Raw genomic sequence first — 22,088 nt, forward strand, 5'->3', positions numbered from 1 at the left:
TTAGAGGCAGCTCTCATTACTCCCCACAACCTTTACTTCCCAAGGCACTGAGGTCCTTCTTATTATCACACCCCTCATACGAGCCCTCCTTCAATGTGTCCCTGTCCTACTTAGAGCAAGCCGGCCAAAACTGAGCATAAGGTATGAACATCACCTCCCTCGGGCGGGACTCTTTACCTCTTTACCTCCAAGCAATCTCTGATGGCATTCACTTACCCCGCTTTCTGCTCTGGTGCTCAATTGGAACGCTTCTTCTTTTGTCTATGAATCAGACCCGGAAAAAATGCAACCGATGAAAGGTCAAGATTTTCCAATGACAAGCCAGTGCCCACCCAATCAGACCTTCACTGGCTCCTAAATCTCCTCCTGGAGTTATCATCTGAGCCCTCGTTCATTTCCCTCTCTTAATGATCCCTTCCCAAACTCTGTTGATTCAGCAAAGCAAGAAACATTTTCTCTCCAAGACCTTTCATCCTTGGGTGCAAGTTGGTGCCCTGGCATCATTATTCTTTCCCTAGTTCCATAGCCTCACTCTGTCTGTGAAGCTACCTTCTCTTTTCCAGGGCCCTCCCCTTGCTAAAGACTCCCCACAAGACCATGGACTCTGCCTTCTCCCCAAGAAAATTCACCCATTCATATTTTCTCATGGTTTCAACTGTCAACCACTCTGAATTAGAGCACGCTGGAGCTAGAAAATCACCTGGTGTCATCTGTTATTTTGGAGACAACAAAATAGAGGCCCAAAGAGGTTAAATGACTTGTCAAACGTCACACAGTAAGGCAGTGGCAGGGGCAGGGTCTGACTTCCAGCTCAGCCTCCCTTCCACTAACTGCCTAGTCTGGATCTATCAAAAAACTTCTCTAATTAGAGGAACTGTCTAAAAAAAAGTTCTCCCTATCTTGGAGGGAGGAGCTTTCTGGACAACTTCTAGAAATTCTCAATAACCATCAATCAAGGTTACTTCTGTGGAATGCCAGCACCAGGCTGGAAGTTGGATCAGATGCACTGACTTCCATGGGCCCATCTCCAGCCCTGACTTTTCTGTCTCAAGTAACTGTAGGATATACCCACCATGATCTTCCTGGCCGAAGATGAGCCTTTTCCTCTCAGTCCTTCTTGCAAGCTTTCCCTGATATCCTCAGACCCCAGGTTTAGAATTCTCTGGTTGCTTCTTGCTCTCTTTTTCTTGCATCCTTTGCATGTCACCAGCCACCATGCCCCACCCAGCCTGTCCTTGAGATGTCTCATGCTTTTCTTCTCTTCCCTTGCACATTATTCTCCAGGCTCAAGTTCCATCTCTCATCTAAATCTTCACACTGCCTTGCGTCCTTCCTCTCTGCCTCTCATCTCACCCTTCCAGTCTGTCCCCTCCACCAACTACAATGATTTCTCTAGAACATCTAAGAAGACACAAGGGAGTCCTATTATTTAGATACCAAGATCAAGTTCTACATCTTGGCTTTTTAAACCTTATAATTCTGCCTTCTGCCAAGAGTCGGCTAAACTCATCTCCCATCTCCCCCACCAGGAATTCACTCTTCCAACAAGGCCAGCATCCCCCCTATTCATTCTTGTTTCCAAACCTTTGTTGTCATTTCCCCACTCTGTACTCCCTTCCTATTATCTTCCATCCTCTCTTACATAAAATTATCTCTAATGCTCTTTCTAGTTGACTCTGCTCTCTTGCTGAGGACATGCTGATGATGACAATCCCTTGAGGAAAGGGAATAAATCTTTATATCAATTTAATGGATGCTCAATAAAAAAATTGTCAAATTTTGAAAGAATGCATTGGAAGCTTTATTCTGGGCTTAAACCACGGGACCAATGTGAAAGGATTTGTGAATTTGGTTTTGTTTTCCCAATGACCAGATGCCTCCCAGATGTATCTACCATAAATAGAGAAGCAGAGGCTTCATCCTGTCTCTTCATAAAACCAGATGAATTGGGAGTTCGTAAAATTCCAAACACACTTTCATGCCAGAAGACTATATTTTACATAATTGTTCCATCTGCAGAATGTTCTTAAGGAATTGTCCAGTCATAGACTGTAGCTTTTAAGAACTATAAGTCATAAAGGTATAATCAGAGGCTTATAATACAGAATGTAGGGGACTTAGAGATACATAGAAGCTAGAGATGAGTGAACCATTAGCTAATGAGGTTGAACTTCATCGTAAGAGAACAGATAGGGGCGAAGGTGATTCTCTAGTGGGTCTAGAAGTGATATTACCATATTGAAGATGAGCAAGATTGAAAAGAGTTGTATAGATCTACGTGTCCCACTGACTCACGCTAGAAATATGAATGAGTTCTCATAATATTGCTTCAAAGATATGATTCTTGTATAAAGGGTGTTTAAGTCCAGGGTACAGGGGGAAACTGCTATTACATGCTATGAGCTATGTTCAGAAGGAAACCATCAGCACTACCACAGCAACAGCAGAAGTAAATAATGGGGGGAGGGACAAGAGTTAAGAGGAGGCTTAGATTTCCTATTTGGTGAGGGTGTGTTTGTTGGTTTTTTGACTCTTGGGAACAAAGACATAATCTAAAATTGAGAATGTGGATGGACTGTGGACTTTGGACCCTCTGCATGATGCCCGATGAATGCAGGTGGCTGAAGGATGCACTGATGGAGAAGTAGATTGGCGAACAATGCTGTACACTAATGAACAAAGGCTGTGATGCTACAAAAAGGAACAAAGTCATGAGGCATGCAGCGATGTGAATGAACATGTGGGACATTTGGCGAGGCAAAATAAACCAGAAACAAAAAACAACAAGGAATGGTCACCTTTAGAAAATGTTTATAAGAAAACAGGGGCCTAGATTGCAAGCTTTTAGAGCAGACACATTAAGTCCGGAGTGGTGATGATTATTTCTGCATTTTGAGAGGCTGTTTTTTTTTTTTTTCTTGTGAATTTACTATGTTTGTTGCTATTATGACATGGAAACATTGTCCCAAGGAAGTGAACTATGAACAGTTAGAATTGCAAAGCTTGTTCTTTTTTTTAAGTTTTTAAATGTTTTTTATTGTTAAATATCACATATACAAAGAAAAAGCAATGATTTTCAAAGTACACTTCAGCAAGTAGTTACAGAACAGATTTCAGAGTTTATTATGGGATGCCATTCCACTATTTCAGATTTTTCCTTCTAGCTGCTCCAAAACACTGGAGGCTGGAAGAAATATATATTCTTTTTTTTTTTAATTTTTTTTATTAATTAACGGAAAAAAAGAAATTAACCCAACATTTAGAAATCATACCATTCTACATATGCAATCAGTAGTTCTTAACATCATCACATAGATGCATGATCATCGTTTCTTAGTACATTTGCATCAGTTTAGAAGAACTAGCAACACAACAGAAAAAGATATAGAATGTTAATATAGAGAAAAAAATAAAAGTAATAATAATAGCAAAAAAAAAGACAAACATACAAACAGACAGACAAAAAAAAAAAAACCTATAGCTCAGATGCAGCTTCATTCAGTGTTTTAACATGATTACTTTACAATTAGGTATTATTGTGCTGTCCATTTTTGAGTTTTTGTATCTAGTCCTGTTGCACAGTCTGTATCCCTTCAGCTCCAATTACCCACTATCTTACCCTGTTTCTAACTCCTGCTGGACTCTGTTACCAATGACATATTCCAAGTTTATTCTCGAATGTCGATTCACATCAGTGGGACCATTCACATCAGTGTCCTTTAGTTTTTGGCTAGACTCACTCAGCATAATGTTCTCTAGGTCCATCCATGTTATTACATGGTTCATAAGTTTATCTTGTCTTAAAGCTGCATAATATTCCATCGTATGTATATACCACAGTTTGTTTAGCCACTCTTCTGTTGATGGAGATTTTGGCTGTTTCCATCTCTTTGCAATTGTAAATAACGCTGCTATAAACATTGGTGTGCAAATGTCCGTTTGAGTTTTTGCCCTTAATTCCTTTGAGTAGATTCCCAGCAATGGTATTGCTGGGTCGTATGGCAATTCTATATTCAGCTTTTTGAGGAACCGCCAAACTGCCTTCCACAGTGGTTGCATCATTTGACATTCCCACCAACAGCGGATAAGTGTGCCTCTTTCTCCGCATCCTCTCCAGCACTTGTCATTTTCTATTTTGTTGATAATGGCCTGAGAGGCTGTTTTATATATATATAACCTGGTATTTAGAGATAAGAACGAAGCGGAACAGGTTGGGGTTAAAGTAATTCAGAACATAAGGGTAAGGAAGACAGTGTCTATATTTTAGAACCACATATACTCTTTGAGACCAATGGAAGAAAGGTTTATTTGATCTGGAACTGAAATTTTCTGTAGTGCATTATCTAATTCAACCTATCTGTATAGCTCATTTGAACAACTGAAACACAGGAAGCACAGAATAAGAAAAAGTCCTTTAATCCTGTATAGATTACTGTAATGCTTGGATACATCCTAGAGTATATTAAGCAGATAACCAAAATGTATTGGCAAAGTCCCCTGAGGGAGGGGAGAAAGACTATGGAACTATTAAACATTACCATCAGGGAATCCCCTAATACTGTGTCAAACTTTAGGGACACCAAATCAATAGGCCATGCCCTCGGTCATGAGACTTACTTTGAAGCTTATGTATGTAGTGGAAAAGCTTAGACTACCTGTAGACATGCCTAAGAGTTACTTCTGGAGGACCTCTGTTGTTACTCAGATGTGGCCTCAGTCTCTCTAAGCCCAACTCTGCAAGTGAAATCATTGCCCTCTCCCGTATATGGGACATGACATCCAGGGGTGAATGTCTCCCTGGTGACATAGGAGACGACTCCTATGGATGAATCCAGACCTGGCACCATGGGATCAACAATTACATCCTGACAAAAAGGGGGGAAAGAAGTGTAATTAATAAAGTATCAGTGGCAGAGAGAGTTCAGATAGAGTCGAGAGGCTACTCTGGAGGTTGCTCTTACACAAGCTTCAGGTAGACCTTGCTACCTATCATAACCTGCCAACCCCCAGCCAAGACCATTCCAGTCAATCCTAAAGAACACCTGGGACAATATATAAGATTTCACAAGGGTTCCATGCACTAGACTAACTTTCCAGAAACCTACAACCTCCAGATGTGTCCCTTGTCCAGATAAGTCCTGAAACCTAGCCCAGCCTCTCCAGAACATCAGATAGTTCCATCTCCCTACCGCGTATTAGTGACAGATCCTTCCAATATGAAAAAGTTAGAATGGCCATAGCCCAAACAACCCCAAAGAGAGGTGCAAGAAGACCAAAGATGATGGTGGAATTATACATAAGATAGAACCTAACAAATGAGTATGATGCTGAATCATTAAATTGATATGTCGTTTAGTCTCCAGTATTTTAGAGCAACTAGATAAATAAACCTAAAATTGTGAAATTGTAACCTATGTCAAAGTCTGAAATATGTTCTACAATTAATTGTGGTGCTCTGCTTTGAATTTTATAGTTTTTTGTATATATGTTATTGTTCACCAAAAAAAAGAAGGAAAAAAAAGATGATTGTGATGATAAAAAAGTATTTAAGCCCTCCAGCCTCCTATATTCTGGAGCAGCTAGAAGGAAAAATATGAGAAGATTGTATGGTAGCCCATGACAAACTCTGGGATCTATCGTGTAACCTCTTTTTGAAGACCACTTTGAAAATTATTGCTTTTCTATTTCTTGGCTTTGGATATATACAATTTAAAAAAGTTTTAAAAAATGCACACAATGAGATACTATGGGGGAAAAAAGAACTGCAAGGGACTTTGGAAATCAGCTAGTAATAGGCTCACAAACATTTGGCAAGCATGTTACCTCTTTCTATCCAGGTGCATACGGCAGACATGACTAATCAATTTCATCTTCTTTCTGACTTTCTTCTTTCTGAACTTAGGTGTAACCTCGGAATCTTCCTCCTCACAGCATCGTCACATCATTCCTGATCCAGTTGAACCCCTTCTGGGGTGACTTGTCTAGGGTCACCAAGTTCTTAAGTGTGACACTCAGGGTTGCTTGGCTTTGATGAAGCAAACACCACGGCAGCAGTTGAGACTTCATCTATGGGAGTGGCATGGCATGTGGCTAAGACAGGTGGTTATTCAGGGCCAACAAGATCTGGAGTGATGCATATCCTGAGTCCTGTACACCTGTCCTTGTGCAAACCTGTGCCTCAGTCATCCACTGATCCTCTGGTCTCCAAATACAGAGGTCAGCAAACTGTGGCCCCCGGGCCAATTCTGGCCCACTGCCTATTTTTATAAACAAAGTTTTATTGAAACACAGTCACACTCATTCATTTATGTATTACATGTGGCTGCTTTCACCCTACAACAAGAGTTGAATCATTGCAACATAGATTGCATGACATACAAAGATGTCTTGATCTCCTTCCAATAAATTCCTATTTTTCTTAAGTAAGCCAAGATTTTTTGTCACCAAGACGTCTAACTCTAATTCAACAGATTACACAGCACTGAAGCTTCTGGCTTCATTTTATTTTTGGTTTCCTTTTTTTGTTTTGTTTTGCGGTTTAATCCTTAAATACCCCCTAATGAAGGGTTTTCCCCACTTTTTCAGTAAGGATTTGAAAGTTTAGCCTAGAAGCTTGTTACTGAACATCAGAGGCAGATACAGATTTTAAGACCTATACAATTGAGGGAAGGAGGAGTCCCTCTCTTAGAAAAATACAAAAATACCAATACAGGATTAGTACAACCATGGTGAACATATGCCAGGGTTTCTCCTCAGGCCTTGGGCAGGGGGCATAAAAGTGAACTTATGTCACATTAGCTTCACAACAAATCCACCTCTTGCCATCCTCTGTTTTCCAAATCATTCTCCACAGCAGCCAGAAAAAATCATTTTAAAATGCAAATCTAACTTTCAGTGTATTTTCTTCAACATTTCAATGGAGGCCTCCCACCACTCTCTGGATAAAGAAAAAAAGTCTTGACTTCTATGTGTTTGCACAAGCTTACTTGTACTTTTTTGCTGTCTCTGCACCAGTCACTCCAATGTTCTTTTGTTTTCCCCTCAAATAGGATCTTTCTCACCTCAGGTCTCACTGCCTAGATTATTTTCCCCAACCACACTCTTCTTACCTCTTTTACCAGCTATCCCTTTTATCCTTCATATTATAGCTCAAATATCATTTCTTCTAGGAAATCTCTTGATCCATTACCCCAGTCAAGACCAAAGTTTGCAGGTCTTTGAAGACATTTTCTTCAAACCACAAATCTCACTTTAAAGAAATGTCTTTAAGTGCTGATGAGAGCAGTGGGAGGCCTCCATTGAAATGTTGAAGAGGAGACACTGAAAGTTAGATTTGCATTTTAAAATGACTGACTTTAGACACTGTGCCTGCAGCCCAGTAGATAGAGGTGGCTGAAGGATGCACTGACAGAGAAGTAGATTGGCGAACAGTGGTGTAAACATATGATTGAACACGGTGCTTTGCTACAAAAAGGAATGAAGTTGTGACACATGAAACAATGTGAACCAACCTGTGGGACATCTGGCGAGGCAAAATAAGCCAGAAACAAAAGAGCAAATATTGTATGATCCCATTTAGAAAATACTTATAAGAAAACTGGGGCCTAGATTGTAAGTTCTTATAGCAGTCGCATGTAGTTCGGCATGGTAATTGTTCTTTCCGGATTTTGAGGGGCTGTTTTCTATATGTTTAACCTGGTATTTAGAGATAAGAATGAAGTCAATTGGGTCAGGATTAAACACAGGGGTAAGGAAGACACTGCATGTATTTTAGAACTTCACCTACTCTTTGAGACCAAAGGAAAAAAAGTTTTATTATGTCCAAAAGGTTTTCGGTAGCACATAATCTAATTCAACTTGTCTGGATAGATCATTTAAACAATCCAAATACAGGGAGACCAGAACAAAAATGAGAGCCTTTAATTCTGTATAAGCTTAATGCAGTGCCTCGATACATCCCAGAGTATATTAAGCAGATAATCAAAAAGTATTGGTAAAGTCCCATGAGGGATGGGAGAAAAATTGTGGAACTGTTAAACTTTACCACTGGAGAAACCCAGGTACTGTGCCAAACACTAGGGACACCCAAATCAATAGTCCAAGCCCTTGAACTTGAGGCTTGCTCTCGTGAAGCTTATGTATGTATTGAGAAGTTGAGCCTATCTGTAGGTTTGCCTAAGAGTCACCTCACCTCCAAAGGACCTCTTTCATTGCTCAGATGTGGCCTTTCTTTCTCTAAGCCAACTCTGCGAGTGAAACTGTTGCCCACCCCCTACTTGGGACATGACATCCGGGCGTGAAAGTCTCCCTGGCCGCATGGGAGAGGACCCCCAGAGATGAGCTTGGCCCTGACACCATGGGATCAACAATGTCATTCTGACCAAAAGAGGGGAAAGAAGTGTAATAAATGAGGTATCAGTGGCTGAGAGAGTTCAAATAGAGACGAGAGGCTACTCTGGAGGTCAGTCTTACACATGCTTCAGCTAGACATTGCTACCTATCATAACTTACAAAACTCCATCCCAAACCATTCCAGCCAATCCTAAAGAAACCTAGGGTATTACAAAAGATTCTACAGAGGTTCCATGCACTAGGGCAACTCTCCGAAACCTACAACCTCCAGATGGGTCCCTGGATAAGCCCTGAAATCTAGAGGGGCCAGCTTCTCCAGAACATCAGCTAGCTCCATCCCCCTATCCCATATTATCAGCAGCCCCTTCCAACATGAAAAAGTTAGAATGGGCAGAACCCAAATACCCCTAAAGAGTGAGAGAAAGATCAAAGATGATGCTGGAGTTATGCAGAGAAGGTAGGGTTTAACAAATGAGTATGATCGCTGGATCATTATACTGATATTTCTTTTGGACTCCAGCACCTTAGAGCAGCTAGAAATAAAAACCTAAAATTGCAGAATTGTAACGCATACCAAACTCTGACATCTGTTCTACAGGTAATGGTTGTGATGTACTTTGAAATTTATTGTTTTTATGTATTTATGTTATTTAAAGAGAAGGAGGAGTATAACAGAGAAGATAGGATTTAAACAAATGAGTATGACTACGGAATCATTATTTGATATTTCTGTTGGTCTCTGGTGTCTTGGAGCAGGTAGAAGAAAAAACAAAAAATCATGGAACTGTAACCCATACCAAACTTTAAAAAATCTGTAATATAACTACTTGTTAAAACATACTTGGAAATGTATTGTTTTTTTATATATGTTATATTTCACAACAAAAAAAAAAAAGTCTTAAAAAAGAGATCTTTACCCAAAAGGCCACAAATTGATTCCATTTATATGAAATGTCTAGAATGGTTAAATTCATATAGACAGAAAGCGGATTAGTTCTTGTGGTGGCTGGGTCGGGGGTGGGTGGGATGGGAAGTGACTGCTCGGGCTGATGAAAAAGTTCTGGAACCAGACAATGGTGATAGCTGCACAACATTACTGTAGTCTGGATTGTATGCTTCAAAATGGTAACTTTTATGCTATGTATATTTTACCATAAAAATAAAAATAACAATATTCACATAGAAACAAAAATGATTGGAATAGAACTTGAGAGTGAAAATAAATTTTCTGACTCATTAAAATATTTGAGAATGGGTGGGCTATGGTGGCTCAGCAGGCAAGAATGCTCGCCTGCCATGCCAGAGGACCCGGGTTCGATTCCTACCCATGTAAAAAAATTAAAAATTAAAAAAAATTTTTTTTTTTAATATTTGAGAATTTTTAAAAGTATGTATTTAGTTATATAGTGATTTTTTAAAATCTGTTTCCCCACTAGACTGTAAGCACCAAGAATAAACTGCTGTTGCATATACCACTGAGCTTTGGGGGCCATTTGTTACTGCACAGAAACATAGCCTGTGCTGACTGATACGCCAAACAATGTGGAAGGCTTAAGTGGAGCCAGGTTAAAAGGGCAACTATGATGAATGAAAGCCCTGAGGTTCCTAGCAGACAAATGGGAACTTCACAGAATCCGTGAGATTAAAAACAAATCGACCTCCTACATCTGAGTAGTTTACATTTCATCACGTTCAAATTTCATCCACTTGCAAGGGAAGCACAGGGAACCAATGGTCTAAGCCATTCCAAAGACTTCTCCACCGAGTTCAAACCCCAAGTGAGCATGAGACTCAAGAAAAGCAACGGGATTTTTAATTTTGAGAAATTGGGATGGAAATGAGCCTGCCTTCATTCTGATGGGTTGAGTTCCCAGGAGCCTGTCGACTGTTTATGAAGTTGTTTTTACCCATGATCAACCACAGGAAATAAGGTCACCCTCCTTGCCAGCCAGGTCATTAAACCAACCACCCTCCTTCCACACCTCTCACTTACACTCCACCTGCAGCCTCAAGGCGGGACTCCTTATGCCTGGAGGTCAACCTAACAGGTTCTGCCAAAAGGCCAAAGAAGGGATATGGCACTTGATTTGCATCATCAGAACATTCTAGTCTTCAGTTTTTTTGTCCCATGCACAGATCAGCAGTAGCATTACAACCCCTCAAATGTACAATCATCCGGAGTCAGAAATCCATCTGAATTATGGTTTCCAGACCTTCCTCTCTCTCTTGGAAGCCACTAGGGTCTGCTGCTCCCTTTGTCTTCACACCTGGTATGTGAGCTGATTCCCACCGTTTTAACCCTCGTGTTGCCTGCTTGTCTTTCCTCCACTAGCTGTTTAATCAAGTTTAATCGTTAGAGTCTCTGTTAAAATAACTTGGGTGTTTTCCAATGAAGGAAACTGGCAAGGATGACCTTCTCCAGGGGATGAAGGTCAACATCGCCAGGATGTCATGGGAATATCATGATGTATTGCAGACACCTCACCTCTGCCATATTCTTTCAAAATCCCACAACCCTGGTCCAGTCATGAGGAAAACCCCAGAAGCACCCAGACTGGTTGACATTTTAAAGGATGACTGACTAGTCCTTCTCAAGTCCATCAAAGTCATGAAAGACAGGAAAGAGGGAGCAAGTGGGTCACAAACCACAGGAACTGGGGAGATATGACAATTAAATGCAGTACAATACCGTGCATTGAAATCCTGCAACAGAAAAAGATCAGCAATGGAGAAAATGTTAAAAATCTAAATATGCAATGTTTATTCTTCCCCCCAGAAAAAAAATGACCCTAATCTAACAATGAGGAAACATCAGACAAACCCAGATTAAGAGGTATTCAACAAAATACCTGAACAGCCCTCTTCAAAACTGTCAAGATCATGAAAAATAAGAAAACACAGGGTGACTACATGGATTGGAGGGCTGGAAGCAGGGAAGTGACATGAGTAAAGGCAAAGTGATTTCCTGGGTGGCATCCTGGGCCAGAAAAAGGACATCTGTGGAAAAACCGATGCATTTGGAATAAAGCATGGAATTTAGTTAGTAGTTCTGTAACTAGTGTCTGGCTTGCAATGATTCCAGCTGAGCCCCAGTCCAAGATTGTCAGTCTCAAACTAAAAGAATGCAGAGGAGAGGGCCAGTAGGAATAAGTAGTAATGTTTATTAAAGAGGAGGAGAGGACGTGCCCAAGGGAGGGTTGCACCCTGAGTCAAGTGGGACAGCTTGTTTTGTAGGGAGGGTGTGTTGGTAGCTCGTTTCCATAGTAACCTTTGCATACTAGGTCTTCTTTCTTCTAGCAGGAGATAAACTAGCAGAATTCTCGGTGTATTGTCACATACCTAAAATTTGTCCTTGAGCAGACTAGTTCACAATCTTTATCAGCTAAGCTTCCTTTCAATAACTCAGAGTCTGCTTTGGGCCCAGAAGTTGACAAGCTTTTATGGTTTAGGGAGGTTTCAATGGTTTGGGGAGGTTTGAAGAATTCGGGGAAATTTTTGTCCCAGGAAATTTGCAGCTCTGTATTAGTTCCTTTGGAGCTTGATAAGAAACAAGAGATTTGCAATCATCTGTTAACTCTTTCAGAGCCGAATAGGAAACCAGGACTTACAGTTGTCCTATTTCATTCTGCTTCAGTTTTGTACCAACGTTAGTATTTTAACAAATGTATTCAGATTGTGTAAAATGTAAACATTTGGGGAAGTGGGGGAAGACTATAAAGGAACTCTCTGCCCTATTTTTGCAACTTCTTCATAAATCTAAAATCATGCCAAAGTGAACAGTTTATTTAAAGCAAACAAAAATAGCAACGGGGTAGCTTTTGTTTCTCTGACTTAACCCTGATTATTACAGAGTGTAATCAACATTAATTACACAGTGGAAGTAGGCACAGTGTATCAAATGCATACAAATTCATGTAAATCCATTTTAATCTGTTGCTATTAGAATACAGTGTGATTTCTTAGGCATGATAAAAGATTGACAAATCATAAATTTTCATATTATATTTAAATTGAAAGGGATTTAAACTTTCCCCCTGGTCCTTGGAGCTAGAATATATTGTGTCAAGATGAATTGATATTCAACAGCTGACACCATGGTGACTGGGTTTAACTTTTTTTATTTAATAATTTCAAGTTGACAGCACAGCTGCAAAAATAATATACTTTTATGGCAACCTATCTATTCCTTGGATAGATTTTTGGAGAGGGGAGGAAGGTTAGAAGAGAGAAGGAAACAGATATTGATGAATTGCTGACCACACCCATCAGTTTTGCATTGCTTTTTCTGTAAAATAAAGAGTGAAGCCAACAAACAATGGTGGAGGATTGAAGAATACTCTTCCCATCCAAAAGCCACAGAACGCAAAGTTGTTTGTGCACCATAAGAGACCCACAACCAGGAAACACCATTGTGTGTATGTCCAAATGGGTTTCTATAATACAGTTTCCCAAACTTTGTTCTTTTGCACTCCTCCTTCACTTCATATCTGCTACCAGACAAAAGCCGTGGATTCTTTTGCCTGACACGCTCAATAACCAATTCCCCAGACACTGGAGTTTCAAAGAGAGAAAGAGTTTATACTAAGAGGACAGATGGCCTAGCAGCCCAAAATCTATCTCCCCAAACTACGGTAAATCTGATCGTTTTATTAGAGAAAAAGATGGCCGGGGTTTAGGATAATGAGCACAGTGGCCCCAGATGATGTGATTAGAGGTGAGCTAATTATTGAGCATATGCAGATTGATTACCTGCTTAGTCACAGGACATATGTAAGAAAATGGCAGAATGAGGTGTAGGAGACTTGGAGGTTAAAGTCTCAGCTACTGCTCATGTCAGGTGGGCCCATTTTGATTAGATCCAGTCTGGGTCATTAAGATAACTTTGGACTTGGAGCAGGTTAATCCTGAGCTGACACAAGACCCTTCTTAATAAACATTAGAGGCTGTCTTTAGTGATTACAAGACTCTTAAGTTCAAATGCTGGATAAATGAGAACAAGTGAAGGTGAGTCACAAGGTTTTTATAATCACAGGGGCAGAAGATAAAGGCTATACAATTATTATCAGAAATCAAGGCAGCTGGATAACAATGTAGAAATTTCAGGTATTTCCCTCGGTCTGCTCCAATGTACCACAAAGCAAAAAGGACCATCTATATAATGCTTCAGTAATCAAAATCATCCTTTCAATCCTAATTTCTCATTTACACTTTCATCCCTAGAGTTCTTCAAACTTCTCTAAGATCTTCCACCCAAATAGTCTTTTAAGCCTGCCTAGGCCACTCTCACAGGCTAGGTCTTTGATTTTTTCCCCTGCTTCTGCCCAGCATGAGTGTAGATCTAGGTTCTCCCCACAGCCCACCTTGTCCTGAAGCAAGTCTAAGACGATTCTAGCAAGTCTCCACCAATGCCTGAGATTTATGATGCCGAAGAAAATTATGCGTCCTTGCAAATGTCGTTTGCTGAGGTGCAGCCATTAGGGGCCGTCTCTCCTCTTCACTCCTCCATGGATCTGCGTCTTCAAGATAGCCCTGACTCTCCCACCAGTCCTAATGTTAAACCACCTCCTTCTGCAGAGAAGAGCGTGGGAAAGAAGGAAGAGGAGCGTCAGGTCAAGAAACAGAAGCTCAGAACCGTGTTCTCTCCTACCCAGCTGTGGATACTTCATGGTAGATTTCGAAGACAGAATCCCTCAGCCTCCAGGAGATGCTAGAACTTTCCAACATTCTGAACCTCAGCTATAAGTAGGTTAAGACGGGTTCCGGGACCAGAGACCGAAATGTAAAAGGTGGCAGAAAACACCAACTGGTCAAAGAGTGGCAACTCTGTGATGCAGAGGGCTCAGCACCTACAGAATACCTGGGACTCTGTTCTTCCTATCCCTAGGGTGCTCTGGAAACCTTCCAGTGTGGAGTAACCTGGAGCAGCCTGGCGTTGAGTGGTCATTCCTGGAATAGCCAGTCTTGGATCAACCATTCCTGGAATAGCCACAACTCTACAATCAGTTCCAGGAACAGTGGCGAGGAATCCCTGCAGCCCTAGATCCAATCCGAGCAGAATTCCCCTGCCAGTGATTTGGAGGCTACCACAACACAATACAGCAAACCGTTAAATAGTTCAGTACCCTGCTGGACCATGGATTTATTCCAAAACGACTCCATGAATGTCCAGCCTGGGGATGTTTGAAGGTGAGGGTGAAGATGTGTGGATGGTGCAATCTCAGTTTGGGCAGAGGCTGCATTGCATCCTTCCCTCCAGAACTGTCTTGAGAGCTGTGTATCTGACTCTATCTTGATTTTCACTGTAATTTAGGGATGGGTGCAGATGTGTAATGAGTCTAATCAGAGGTTTCAAAAACTCAGGAACAGGCCAAATAGCCTTGGCTGTTCTGGACAGCATAACAGATGAGATTTCTGTGACTATAGAGAACTAGAAAATATATTAGTTTGGATAGCTTTAGGATCTAGCCTCAAGAATAGGAAGTAAAAATGCAGAGATGTATGCTGGGGTACTCATTTCATGGGATTGGGAGGCTTCGCTGAATTGTTAAGATGAAAGGTTAAGCTATCAAGACCCAGCTTTTTTGTTTCTTCCACCTCTTCTTTGTTTTCCCTCCTCTAATGTGCTCCTTACTTTATTATTTGTAGATGGATGTCTTGTTTCTGTATCATGATAATATAGCCAGCCAGCAACACGGCTAGTTGGTTTGTACACTTAAGCACAGATGAATAAAATATGCCCATATACCTTTGGCAATCTATGCCCTGATTTCACTCAGTGGTTCAATAAGTAAAAATTGGATTAAACATAGGTCTCTGTTACATTTGTCAATGTGGGGGCAACGAATGTAACTGAAATCCTCTAGCTATTGGGAGATTGCCATCTTAGAAAAAATATACATTAAACTTGAACAAATGTAATAATAATAATAATGAAGTACTGATACAAGCTACAACAGGGACGAACCTTGAAAACATTATGCTCGGTGAAATAAATCAGTCACAAAAGGCCACATATTGTACAATTCTACTTACATAAAATAGGCAGAATAGGCAAATCTAAAGAGACGGAAAGTTGATTAGAGGTTGCCGGAGGCTGCAGGAGAAAGGAATGGGGCATGATTTTTAATGGGTATGGGGTTTCTTTTGGGGGTGTCCAATGAATTCTAAAATTAGATAGTGTTGATGGCTGCACAGCTCTGAGTAACCAAATACCACTGAAGTCTACACTGTAAAAGGGTGAATTGTATAATACATGAATTTATACATCAATAAAGCTGTTATTTTAAAACAAGGAAACTACCTCATTATAAGTGTAAAGTCACATCACTCAAATAGGCACTAACTGTAGAAATAAATAGGTACCATTAAAACTTTAAATGGCCATGTATGAAGCACCAAAAGTGATCTCAGTATGCCACTAGTGGTACGAGTTCCACATTTTGGGAAATGCTCTATTTCGATACCATGAACCATATCCCAATCCTTGCCTCTTTGAGCACATGTACTAATATGTCTCAAGGAGTAGAACTGCTAGGACAAAGGGCAGGAGCAATTTTTTTTATGTTCGATAGGTTTTTCCACTCATTCATTGAGTTAAGATCATTTATCAAGCCCCTACCAAATGCCAAATCCTAGGTACTGAAGATGATGAGATCAGCAAAGGTAGACCAGCCCCTGACCTCATGGGAACTAGCACTCTAGTGGGACCACTGTCAATAAACAAATAAATTACATTATAATGTGAGTTTTGGTAATGCTGAACGCAATGGAGAAAAGTCAGCCATTGTAGGGGGTTAGAGAGTGACAGAAGCAATATGCTTTCTTAAGTGGTGGTAAAATACGTGTAACCTAGCATTCACCATTTCGGTCATTTTAATGTGTACAATTCACTGGCATTTATTACATTCACAATGTTGTGTAACCATCACCACAATGTAAATCTTGAACCTTTTCATTACCCCCCAAAAGGAAACCCTGTCCTTTGGTCAGGGAGATGACATTTCAGCAAGACAGAACCTGTGAACACTTGTGGCTCCCGAATTTACCTCTAAAAAAGGAGACAACCCTTTTTGGCTTTACAGGAAAATCAAGGACCCCCAGGTAGAAATGTTGAAGAAGCCAAAGGAAATTTCCAGCACTGAAAACTACTCCCCTTGTGAAACCACCCAGCACTGAATTTCAAGACTTCCACCTTCATGATCCAGCAGCTACAGAAGCAGATATCACCCCAACAATCCCCAGAAGAGGAGGTACAGATGGCAGGGAAACTCCCAAGGGACAGTTACAACCCTATCATATTAGTACTTAAGTTTTATGAGCTGGTAGTAAACCTGCTGATTGTATTATAAATTTTTATAGCCTTCAAAGACTGTAAAAATTCTCCTTCTCTTTGAGCCAGTAATTCCACTTTTGGAAAGCTAGCCTAAAGAAATAACTCAACAAAAGAAGGAAAAATTAAAAGTTGTTATTTTAGCCTTATCTACAATGATTTTAAAAAGCAACAAAAAGGTTAAGTAAATATTTACGCACTAATGGGATCTTGGGAAACCACTGAGGTGGTAATTATGAAAAGCATATGGCAGAAGGGAGAAAAATGATGTTATCATGTTATGTGAGAGAAAGCTCAGAGGAAAATTATACATTCCATGTACTTACAACTAAGCCAAAAAAAGGTGCATATAGCTAACCGAAGAAGAAAATTAAGTTGTGCAAGATTTCCCAAGTATAACATGATTTTTTCACATGTGCTGTTTCCTCTGCCTAGAATATTCTCTTTTTCACATCACACACACACACACACGTTCACATATGCACACACACACACAGATGCTCACAGAATATACATATATATATACATACACACATACAGCTAAGTTCAACAAAATACACATACCATGCATGTACATAATATCCACGTGCATGCATATGCCCGCATGATACACATATACATTTACACACATGTGTGCACACCTACATGCTCAAATGCACACATGCATATATGCCCACACAATACACACTAACACACACAAATGCTCTCTCCTTCTTCAAGACTCAACTCCTATCATCACTTCCATGAAGCATTTCTGACCCTATCAGGCAATACAAGTTGCTCCTTTTTCCATGACCTACCATCTTGGACACCACTGTTCATTCTTTCATCCCACAGACACGAGTTGAATGCTGATGCTCTTCCAGAACCTGGGAATTCAGCAGAGACCAAAACCAATCTCTTGTCCCCTTGACATTCACACCCAGTTATAAAACTTAGCTCATGATATCAAGGTTGGGTGCTTACACAGCTGTCTTCTTCTCGTGGTGAGCTCATGAAATAGCTGTCAGATGATATTCATATACATAGAGCAGGAGCTTCAAAGATTTCTGCTGGCTTCACGGACAGATGGATGGATCCATTGGCCAAACTAAAAGACTTGTGTTAATTTGCTGGAGATCTGGGTCCTTTGATTTGTTAACTTGGATTCTTCCAATAGCAGATGCTGAGACAAGCCTGAGGAAGCCAATGAATGCCCTCGGGCAGAAACACGAATGTAAGAAGCCATCAGTATGTACAGAACTTGGCCCTCAAAGCTGAAGGTATCCTGCTAGGTGGACAGGTCACTGACATAACCTACTACACTTGAGTCCCTGTGCTCTAATTTGTAAAGAGTTGGGTTTGAGGCACTTGTTCTGATAGGGAGGGGAGATGTGGGGGGGGGGGAGTATGTGTACGTGTGTTTGCAATTTTAGAGGGAAGAAGTTCCTTACCTATCCATTCCATCCACTTGTCATGTGTACTCCAGCAGAGATTCCTGCTTTGGGTGGGATATCGACCTGAGCAGGCATCAACCAACTGTGGACCACTAAATCCTACCTAATGCCTGTTTCCTAAATAAAGTTACATTGGCACACAGCTACACCCACTGGCTTACATATTATACGTGGTTGCTTTTGAATTTCACTGGCAGAGTTGAGTAGCTACAAAAGAAACCTTACAATTCACAAAGCTGAAAATATTTACTATCTGATCCTTCATGGGAAAAGTCTTCTGGCGCCTAAGCTGAAGGATTCTAAAAGTGCTTCATGTTTCTCAAAGACCATTTAAGAGGCTTCCTGGGTCTGTGGATGAGTAATTTCCCCTTTCGTTTTCTGCTGCAATCTCTGCTCTGGCTTCCCAGGAGAGAGAATAAGAAAAAGAAATAGGCAGACACATCCCTTTAAAAAGAAAAGAATCAACATCAACTGTGAGCTTGCCATTTGCTTCCTTCTATGCCAGGACGTTCACGTATGACCCTCATTAACACCACTTCATTAACCCCACCTTCTCAATGACCCTGCACAGAAGGTGTTATTATCCCAATCCCTGCCTTTAGAGAAAAGACAGAACCTATGAGAGACATGAGTCTCCCCACCCAAGGTCAAAGGGTGGGAACTGGTTCAAGCCAGTTCTTTCCGTCTCATGAGCTCACACTCTTCTTGCATCTGGTTGCCTAAAAATGGTGCTGGGACTGCCAGACCTCACACCCAAGACAAGGATAGAGATTCCACAGCAAACCACTGGGCTGCTGTGAGTCAGAAGCAAATACGATGGTCAGGGTGGGACCTGAGGTTCATGTCAGGGTGTGGCAGATTCTTGCTCTCACTGTTGGGAAAGAACTTAATCTTCCAAAGCTGGGAGGTGGGCTTCCATGGGGACATTCACAAGTCTGCTGATTGCCTGGGAATCATAGAGATAAGCACTGTGTCCAACCTCCATTCCTCTGCTGATAAAGCCTAAAGGGAAGGAGCACTGATCCTCAGTTCCTCTTGGCAAATATATACAGTCATCCAGTACTCCCAGATGAAGATGGGCAGAGAACTACCTTAGTACCGCGGTTCTTGACCCTGGCTAATTTGACAGATCTGGAGTAAATCCCAGGCAATACGATATTTTTTAAAAACTCTCCAGATGATGCTAATGATTGGGAAGACACTGCCTTTGCATTTTCGTATCTGTTCATGTCATTGCTGTAGTTAATGTCTACAAAATAGGGCAGGCCATGGTGGCTCAGCAGGCAAGAATGCTCATCTGCCATGCCAGAGGACCCGGGTTCGATTCCCGGTGCCTGCTCATGTTAAAAAAAAAAAAAAAAGTATCTGCAAAATATTGCTTATAGTTTGCAAAGGACTGAGGAAGGGGTATTCCATACATCCAAACAGGAATGCACTCTGTTTACCTCTCTTTTCCTGAGAGATGGGATAATGTCACCCCCTAAAACACACATGACTGCTTCCGTTACTTGAGATTGTGAGAAAGCAGCAAAGGGACTAATTGGGAGGCAAAGAGATGGCTTTTGTCATTCACTCTATGAGTGACCCTGGGCAAAGCGCTTGACCAATTTTCTCACCAATAAAAAGGGGTGATACCACCTAAATTGCAAGATCATAGGGAATAGACTGCATAAAGGCCTAAAACATAGGTTCTCATTAAGTAGAATCTCTTATCACTATTTATTCCATCCCAGGAAAGGCTATATTACATGCTAATGCACAGAGGGCTGAAAGCACAAAATGTGGACACAGACCCAGTTTCAAACCCCAGTCTGCCACTTCCCACCTGTTCAACATTCAGTGAGTAAGTTCATTGCCCTGAGACTCCTTTCATCAGACGTGGAGCAAGGCTGATCATGCACACCTTGTAGGGTTGTTGTGAGGATGGCATGAGATAATTATCATAGTGTCTAATACAAGAGTAAATAGTAACATTACGATTAACCTGAAAACAGAATGATCTGAATCTCCATACGTGATTACTTTAAATTCAGACTGCATCGATGGTGTTTCTGAAACTCGAACTCGTTCTTGCGTCTCCTCACAAGATCTGGAGGTACAACTAGGCTCCTATTTTGCAACTATACCTTAGAATGTTATCTGTCCTGCTGCTAAAACAGGAGAGGCTTTGTAACCTCCCTGACTCTAAAGGAAAGGAAGCATTTCGAGCATGAGAGCCCTCAGGATGACTCTCCTTGCATTCCTTAAATGAACCCTAGTTTTGATTGTTCATTATCTCTATCCTAAAATCTCAGGCTGGTTTGTAAGCACTTTTAGGTCAGGCTACCTTTGTACCAAAAGTAGTTTTCATATCAAATTTTTATTTCAGTCAAAAAGAGAAAATTACCAGATATTTTTCCCAAAATGCTATATAATAATGCATTGTTATAATAATATTAAAGTTATGTGAGTATATTTTGTATCATGGAAATAAGAATTTGTCAACAATTGTGTATTCTTTACTGAATTTATTTTATTTTATTCTACTTTTATAATTTCTAAGTTAAATAATTTCTAATAAATCATTTTAGCTTTGAGTATATTCAGTTGAAAGGTCTATGGTTCCTTTCTGACCTTTGCCATTTTTACAGGCAATGCCTCTTCTCCGATCATAGACCAATTAAAATAAGCAAACAAGTAAGTAAATAAATAAATAAGGTTGTTATTAAATCAAATAGTTCTTGAAAGTTGGCTAACATAGTATTTAGGCCTCTTCAATGAATCCCAAATAAAATTCTGGTTATAAAATCTCAACAAGGGGGCGGGCCGCGGTGGCTCAGCGGGCAAAGTGCTTGCCTGCTATGCCGGAGGACCTCGGTTCGATTCCCGGCCCCAGCCCATGTAACAAAAACAAAAGAAACAAAATACAATAAAACAAGAAAATGTTTAAAAATGTTTCCCTTTCTTCCTTCCTTCCTTCCTTCTATCCTTCCTTCCTTCTCTCTGTCTTTCCTTTAAAAAAAAAAAAAAAAAAAAAATCTCAACAAGGAGCCAACTGCTTCATAAGTAGCCCATTTTTTCATCCTTGATCCATGTCCTCAAAGAGAATCTTAACCCAGTGCTGTGTATTTCTAGACCACAGCAGCAGTCAGCTCATGCAAACTTACATGGGGTAGATGGTTCGAAATTTCACCTCTAGGTATCCACCCAAAATTGAAAGCAGGGACTCATATAGATATTTACATATCGATGCTCACAGCAGCTGTTCACAACAGCCCAAAAAGAGAAGCAGCCCAAGTGTCCATCAACAGATAAGTGGATAAACAAAACTGGCCTATCTGTACAATGGACTATTATTCACTCATAAAAAGGCATGAAATTCTGATACATGATACCACATGAAAGACCTCTGATGATATAACATTGAGCAAAAGAAGCCAGATACAAAAGGACAAATATCATATTTCACACTTATATGAAATACCTAGAATTAGCAAATACATAGAGACAGAAGTAGACTACAGGTTACTAGGAGCTGGGATGGGGGAGAAGAAATGGGGAATTATTGCTCAATGAGTATAGAATTTCTATTTGGGGTGGCAAAAATATTTTGGTAATGGGTAATAGTGTGGGTGGCACAATATTGTCAACATAATTCATATCACTCAATGGTACACATCAAAGTGATTAAAATGGGAAATTTTGTGTTGCATATGGGTTATCACAGTAAAATTTTTTTTAACATAAAAGAAAAGATGAGCTCCTCCTTCTAGTCACAGAAAGAAGCTCCATAACAAGAAAAATGAGCTGTTCTCTTTAAAATTATGGAGACAGTGTTTTTAAAATGAGATGGCAAAACCAAAATGTTGAAATTTCCTGCAAGCCTGGAAGAAAATACCCCACCATCCTCCAATACGAGGACATCAGAGTTACAAGAGCATAGTCCTGACACTGGGATTTATCCTTGATATAAAATGACTGTGGAAGTCCAA

At 40.4% G+C, this 22,088-nt stretch overlaps 1 pseudogene; it reads left to right on the forward strand.

The window, feature by feature from the left end:
- Positions 1–13,678: 13,678 nt before the first annotated feature.
- LOC143649271 (homeobox protein NANOG-like) lies at positions 13,679–14,536 on the forward strand (annotated as a pseudogene).
- Positions 14,537–22,088: the final 7,552 nt, after the last annotated feature.

This window comes from Tamandua tetradactyla, chromosome 11, assembly GCF_023851605.1.
Source record: "Tamandua tetradactyla isolate mTamTet1 chromosome 11, mTamTet1.pri, whole genome shotgun sequence".
NCBI lineage: Eukaryota > Metazoa > Chordata > Mammalia > Pilosa > Myrmecophagidae > Tamandua > Tamandua tetradactyla.